Source organism: Geospiza fortis, unplaced genomic scaffold, assembly GCF_000277835.1.
Source record: "Geospiza fortis unplaced genomic scaffold, GeoFor_1.0 scaffold23, whole genome shotgun sequence".
In the NCBI taxonomy this organism is placed as follows: Eukaryota; Metazoa; Chordata; class Aves; order Passeriformes; family Thraupidae; genus Geospiza; species Geospiza fortis.
In genome coordinates, this window is record NW_005054303.1 from 15,395,167 (window position 1) to 15,403,008 (window position 7,842).

Below are 7,842 nucleotides of genomic sequence, written 5' to 3' on the forward strand. Positions count from 1 at the left end.
ACCCCCCGGCTGTGCCCTCCTGGCAGGAGCTGTGCAGAGCCACAAGGGCCCCTGAGCCTCCTTTGCTCCAGGCTCAGCCCCTTCCCAGCTCCTCAGGGATTCTCCAGCCCCTTCCCAGCTCTGTTCCCTGCCCTGGACACTCTCCAGCCTCTCCAGGTCCATCTTGCCATGAGGGGACCAGAGCTGCCCTCAGGATTTGGGGTTTCTCAGCAATTCCCAGCACAAGGAACAATCCCTGCCCTGATCCCACTGGTCACACCAGTGCTGGTCCCAGCCAGGATGGTGACAACCTCCTTGGCCTGGCTGATGGCCCTTGTCCAGGGCCTGCCCAGCCCTTGCTGGGACCATTTCTTAACCATTTCTGCTCCACTGGTCCCTCGAGGTGGGGACACCCAGAATTCTGCCAGGCTTGATGTCCTCCACTGGAGGCTGCTCTGGGATGCCCAAAATTGACCCTCTGATCCCAGGTGGAAAAACAAATCAATTTTCTCCCTCAGGATCTCCTCACAGGGCCCTTCAGCCTCTCAGATATCCCCTGCTGGTGGCTTGTCTCCCTTGCACTGGTGACAGAGAATTTACAAATAAAAAAACTTCCAGACTCATTATTTTTTCATTTATTTTTAATTTCCATGGCAGCAAATGGCCTCCCACTCCAGAAAACAAAGATAATTTCCTGGGTCCAAAGCTTTTAGGTGAAAATACCTGTTTGCCATTTATTGGGCATCTGAAAGCGGCGTTTTTCCACATGTTTCCAGCACATCCCTTTATCTTTGCTCACCACAGCAGAGGTGAGCCAGATCCACGTTGATTGTTAGCTGGAGTTTATTTAAGGGGAAGTGGGAGGAAGGATATTAATTACTGGGTCACTGCTGAGCCGTGCCTTGGGTTTGGTTTTGGCTCTGTGCTGGTGTTTCCTCCCTCAAACGACTCCTGAATTATTTTATTAATGGAAATGTGGGCAGATGGACTTGAAAATGTAACTCTTCACTGCCTCCAATGAGGATCTGCAGCAATTAAATATTTTAGAGCCGTCTTAAAGCTTTATTCTGCTCTCTTTCAGCCACCATAAACCAGCTCCCTCTCCCAGGGAGTGCCCATTCCATCCATGTGGATGCTCCCAGTGCTCCCATTCCTGACCCCCCCCACTCTCCCACGATTTAAACACCACATGGAAAATGTGTTTTTCCCTGTCCACATTTTTGGGATTTCCTGGTGTGCCCAAAGGCGGTGCCAGGAGATGTGAGGTTGTACCTGGGTCCCATTCTGGGGTGGTTTTGCTGGACACGATGCAACTTCTGAAATATTTGAAATAACTTTACTCAGGGGTTTGTTTGTCTTTGGGGGGGAAGGGAATGGGAAGTTTTTCCCGTTTCAAGGGTGAGGCTTGGTGAGTTTAACACCTGCACAGATCTGGAGCAGCCAGAAATCCAGAGGACATAATGACCATTAAAGGACATTAATGATCGTCAACTCCAAACCAACCCTGGCATGGCTGGAGAAAATCTGGAGACCATCCCTGGTCTGGGAAAAGAGACAAGAGAAACAAGAATAGAGATCAATAACCAATAGGAAACCAAATATTGAGAATTGGGTAATGTGGGACGAGTGAACGTTGAGCCAAGGGATTTCTCTGGGTTTCTCATGTAGAAATGTGAAAAATCTCATGCAGACCATGAGGGATGGGATGATTGTCTCTGCACAACCCGGGCAATGTGTGGATGAAAGGATTTCCATTGCGCATGCTGGCCAGAATAAAGGAATGCCTTAATTCTCTAACTCCAAAAAGTTGGTTTTGGAGAGTTATTATTTTTTCTGCAAAGCTGTGGCTGTCCCTGGATCCCTGGAAGTGTCCAAGGCCAGGGTTTGGAGCACTCTGGGTTAGTGGGATGTGTCCCTGCCCGTGGAATGGGATGAGCTTTAATGTCCCTTCCCACCCAAACCATTCTGGGATTCTTTGGGTCACAGAAATGGTTCCAATTTATCCCATTCCTGCCCATGAAGACCTTTGTGCAGAGTTCCACGTGCCTCTCCCGAGGTTTTTTGAGCTCTTCCTTTCTTTCCCACAGCCCCAGCTCCTTGCTGGCTCCTCTTTTCCTGCCATGAATCCAGCTCTGCTCAGCCTTCACTGCTCTCCCCGCTGAGTTCAACCCCATTATTTCTGTCCCTTCTGCTCTGCCTTTCCCTGCCATCTCTGCCCCTTCCCCTGGCTGTTCCTCGGCCCTTTCATCCCCATCTCTGCAGGTGCCGCCTCTCCTGGTGACATCAATGGCCATGGAGTGCCCTCCCTCCCTCACAGCCTCTCCTCGTGCCAACCTTTGCAGAGCTGCCACTTCTCATCTCAGCTGACCCATTTCTTAAATTTTTTTTTTTTTTTTAATGAAGAAATGTTCAATCCCCAAAAATTAAAATCCATTCAGAGCCCTCTCGTTGCAGCAGGAAAAATCTGATCTGGTGTCTGTTAATGCTGGATAATCGCAATCCTCTTCCATTAAGGGCATTGATTAAATGTCTAATTAAAAGCTGCCGGGATATGGATGGGGTTTAAATCTAGTGGAGGGCTGGGTTTTTGATGAACTCATTAACACAAATCTTATTTGTGAAGAGTCACAATGGCTTTGCTGATCAAAGCCAGGTTTACAGGGGGGAAAAAGATCAAAAATAGCTTTTCTTTTGTGCGTTTTTCCATATTCCAGGTGCTTCTGGCGATCCTGAATTTACCTTCAGTGTCCCCTCCCCATTCTCTTCTGGTGTTTTCTGAGCCTCACGGAAGTCTTGGAACCATCAGTTGGATCCTGGAGATAAAGCAGGGATAGCAATGGGAAAAGGCTCTCTGGGTTAAACTCTTGGACCTCTTAGCTTGGAGGAGGGATCCCTTTTCCAAACACATTCCCCATCCCAGATCCCTTTTCCAAGCACATCCCCATCCCAGATCCCTTTTCCAAGCACATCCCCATCCCAGATCCCTTTTCCAAGCACATCCCCATCCCAGATCCCTTTTCCAAGCACATCCCCATCCCAGATCCCTTTTCCAAGCACATCCCCATCCCAGATCCCTTTTCCAAGCACATCCCCATCCCAGATCCCTTTTCCAAGCACATCCCCATCCCAGATCCCTTTTCCAAGCACATCCCCATCCCAGATCCCTTTTCCAAGCACATCCCCATCCCAGATCCCTTTTCCAAGCACATCCCCATCCCAGATCCCTTTTCCAAGCACATCCCCATCCCAGATCCCTTTTCCAAGCACATCCCCATCCCAGATCCCTTTTCCAAGCACATCCCCATCCCAGATCCCTTTTCCAAGCACATCCCCATCCCAGATCCCTTTTCCAAGCACATCCCCATCCCAGATCCCTTTTCCAAGCACATCCCCATCCCAGATCCCTTTTCCAAGCACATCCCCATCCCAGATCCCTTTTCCAAGCCCATCCCTCATTCCCAGGATGGAATGTTCCCAATTCATCCCCCCTGGATTCCCCAGAGCACTCAACCCTGGGGAAATGAAGTTGCTGCAGGATTTAAATCACACAGCTCAAGCCAGACCTGGATTTGTCCCACACAGAGTTCCCAGTGCCAAAGAGGTCCCGGGATGGGGGTGATTCCCACTGGATTGTGGGAATCTTCAGAGAGAGGGAAAAGAGGTGTTTAAAGGATAAGGAAAATGAGATTCCCATTTGGAAATGGGATTTTGCTGGGTGAGATGCAAGAATTGCTCGATTTAAGGTGGGATTTAAGGTCCCTTCCAACCCCCACCATTCCAGGACTCTGTGATTTCCACGGAAGCAGGGAGCTGTAAGGGTTGGATGATCCTTGTGCAATCAGAATATCCTGTGGATCTGAGTCCTGCCTCTTATTGGAACAGCCCTGTCCCAAAATAGTGCACCTGAATTAAAAAATAGGCACCAAAATTGAGGTTGGAAGTGGAATTTTCTGATCCACAGCTCTGGCTGTGGTGTTTTAATTCCTGAATGGACCAAGGTGCATCATTCCCACACAAACTCTGACCTGGCACTGGTTTTCTGGGATCCAGACACACGGGAAATAATGGATTTTAGGATTTTCACACTTTAGGAATGAGGTGTGAATCCACTGAATTGCTGGGAATGCAGAGCAGGAGGCTGGAAAACTCCTCCCAGTAACCACCCCTGGCTGAGGGATTTGTCCCCTCCACACACTCCAGTGTTTACTCAGGGGCTGGAGATCACAAAAACACTTTGTAGCTGCTGACAGCGACAGAAAAGGAAGGAAAACATTGCCTTGATCCAGTTCAGGAGGTTCCAAATCCCCCAAAGAGCAGATTAATTACTCGAGAGCCTTTCAGAGCGTGCCTTAATCCTGTTCACCTTTCCTCCGACATCAGGTTTGAATTCCAAAACAAGAAAATTACCAAAAGCTCTTTGTTCCCTCCGTAATTGCTTTCTCGGGATGAAATAAAAACCAACCCCAAACCCTGCAGTCAGGATGATTTCAGATTTCTCAGCTGCTCCTGGTGTGAGGGAGGTTTTGCATCGTTACAGCGGTGGATCAAGAGGTGATTAAAAGGTTGTGTTAATTCCCGAGTTGTCTCCATCTCCTGGGAGCTGGGAAGCTCCTTGCTCTGGAGGATGAGTGGAATGATGAGCAGGATGATGCTGATTGCATAAAAGAGAATTTGGGAAGAGTTTAAGGAATCTCAAGAGCCAGAGCTGGAAAGTTTTGGAGCTCAGGGTTTATAACCCTGGGGTTGGTGGGGAAGGATTTTTGCCACAATTCCTGGTTTTCTGGGGGATCCAGGGAGTTGTGTTTTACAAGGATGCAAGGAATGGGACGGAACTTTGGGATGAGCTCTCACTTTGGGACTGAGTTTGTTCTGGATTCTCTGTTCAGGGAAAAGGCAGGAAGCTCCAGGATGAAGGGAATGATTTAAATTGAAAAAAGGAGAGATTTAGGTGGGATATTGGGAATAAATTCCTGCCTGTGAAGGTGGTGAATCCCTGAAATGGAATTCCCAGAGCAGCTGTGGCTGCCCCTGGATCCCTGGCAGTGCCCAAGGCCAGGCTGGACAGGGCTTGGAGCAGCCTGGGACAGTGGGAGGTGTCCCTGCCCATCCAGGGGTGGGAATGGGATGGGATTTAAGGTCCTTTCCATCCCAAACCCCTCTGAGATTCTGGAATTACAAAGGGATTCTGGAATTGCAGAGATCCACATGCTGAGGAAAGGAAGGGAGTGAAGGGAGTTTAAATATTTGTTTCTAGAAGGAAGTGATCAGGAAGCCTGGAGGGAATAAAGAAGGTATTTTCCTCCTAGAATTCCCACTAAAATGAAGAAATGGGAATTTCTGAGGATCTCTCTGGGCAGCTGTCAAATCCCATTTTCCTTTTGCTGCTGGCATCATTCAGGAATTCCCAACTTTATAAACAACCATCAGGGTGTGAAGGATTTAAAAGTGTAGGAATATTTGCACCTAAGACCATTTTGAATAGGTTTTATTGCTTACCTTTGCTGTTATTTATTGCTTATTTATTGCTTTCCTTCTCCTTCTCCTTCTCCTCCTCCTCCTTTTTCTTTTTCTTCTTTTTCTTCTTCTTTTTTCTTCTTCTTCTTCTTCTTTCTTCTTCTTCTTCTTCTTCTTCTTCTTCTTCTTCTTCTTCTTCTTCTTCTTCTTCTTCTTCTTCTTCTTCTTCTTCTTCTTCTTCTTCTTCTTCTTCTTCTTCTTCTTCTTCTTCTTCTTCTTCTTCTTCTTCTTCTTCTTCTTCTTCTTCTTCTTCTTCTTCTTCTTCTTCTTCTTCTTCTTCTTCTTCTTCTTCTTCTTCTTTCTTTTCCTTTTCCTTTTCCTTTTCCTTTTCCTTTTCCTTTTCCTTCTTCTTTTCCTTCTTCTTTTTCTTCTTCTTCTTCTTTTTCTTCTTCTTCTTTTTCTTCTTCTTTTTCTTGTTGTTGTTGTTGTTGTTGTTGTTCTTCTCCTCCTCCTTCTTGTTCTTGTTCTTGTTCTTGTTCTTGTTCTTCTCCTTCTCCTTCTCCTTCTCAATAACTCTTCCATTTTTATAATCCCCACAAACCATGTTTGGAATTCCAAGTGTTCCTCTCTCTAGGATAACTATGTCCACCAACCATTGGCATGTATAGGAAATGAAAACTGATTTATGAACCCCCACAGGTTGGGATTCATCTCCCGAAATTTTCTTTGGGAAAAGTTAAATCCCTTCTTTTGTTTTCCCTTGAAAACAAGAAGGATCAGGGATCCCCGAAGAAGGAATTATCCCATCCACAGGTGAATTATCCATCTTTTAGCCAGGAATCTGTCCCTGCCCATGGCAGGAGGGTTTTGGAGGTTTCCTTCCAACCCAAACTCCACAATTTTGATTCCAACACATTTTTTCCTCCACAAGTTTCAATTTTTCTTTCCTCTTGTTCCTTTGCCAGGCTGGATTTGCTCCTCATGTGTCAAACCTCACTCTGGAGACAGAATTATTATTTCCCTGTAGATTTCCTTGGATGCATCCTGCAACAGTGGCTGAGCAGTTCCCAAATCCAATTTTTTTGTCACCTCAGTGAAAGCAAAGTTGATTTTTAATTTCTGTTTTCAGAGAGAAGAGTGATGAGATCTCTGAAAATTCCTTTAGGGGAACTAAGACAATTCCTTTAGAGTTATCCCTGATTTTGGGTTAGGACACTTGGAGCAGAGATTCCAGGGATTTAACTGCATTTAGCACTTTTTACACCAATGTAATTCCATCCAAATTCAGCTGATTTTGGGAATTCCCAGCACATTCACAAAACAATCACTGGGGTCGAACTTAATGCTGGGAAAAGGTGAGGAATAAAGAGTGACTGCATGAAGGAAATGTGGGAGCAGAGCCAATTTGGGGGAAAGTCACAGATTTTAGGAATCTGGAGTGAGGAGAACCAGAATTCCACGTCCCTTCAATTCCTTAATCCTCTGCATCCCTTATTTTCAACCCAGCCAAGAGATCCAGGTTGAGCTCCTGAATCCCACCCCAGCTTGGATTTGATCCTCAATCCAGAAATTTCCATTTATCCATGATCCTTAATTTGCTGTTTTCTTCCTGAATTTGTCTGCCTGGTTCCAACTGCATTTAGCAATTTTTATGCAAATCTAATTCCTCCCAATTCAGCTGATTTTGGGAATTCCCAGCACATTTAGAAAACAATTGTTGGGGTTTCACCTAATCCTGGGAAAAGGAGAGGAATAAAGAGTGACTGCCTGCAGGAAATGTGGGAGCAGAGCTAATTTTGGGGAAAATCTAAGATTTTAGGAGTGAGGAGAACCAGAATTCCATGTCCCTTCAATTTCTTAATCCTCTACATCCCTTATTCCCAGCCCAGCCAAGAGAGCCAAGAGATCCTGAATTTCCCTTTAATTTGGCTTTGATCCTGAATCCAGAAGTTTCCTTCTATGATCCTTAATTTGCTGTTTTCTTCCTAAATTTTCCTGTCTGGTTCCAACTGCATTTAGCACTTTTTATGCAAATTAATTCCTAATTAATTCCTTCAAATTCAGCTGATTTCAGGAATCCTAAGCACATTCACAAAACAATCACTGGGGTCTCACCTAATCCTGGGGAAAGGAGAGGAATAAAGAGTGAATGCCTGAAAGAAATGTGGGAGCAGAGCTTTTTTGGGGGGGAAAATCCCAGATTATAGGAGTTTGGGGTGAGGAGAGAAAGCTAAACTGGAATTCCAGGTCCCTTAAATTCCTTAATCCCCTGCATCCCTTATTTTCAACCCAGCCAAGAGATCCAGGCTGAGCTCCTGAATCCCACCCCAGGAATTCGCTTTGATTCCTCCATGAAACCAATTTGGAAACTCAAATATTGTTTCCAACTCGCTCTCGTTTTTCTTTCAA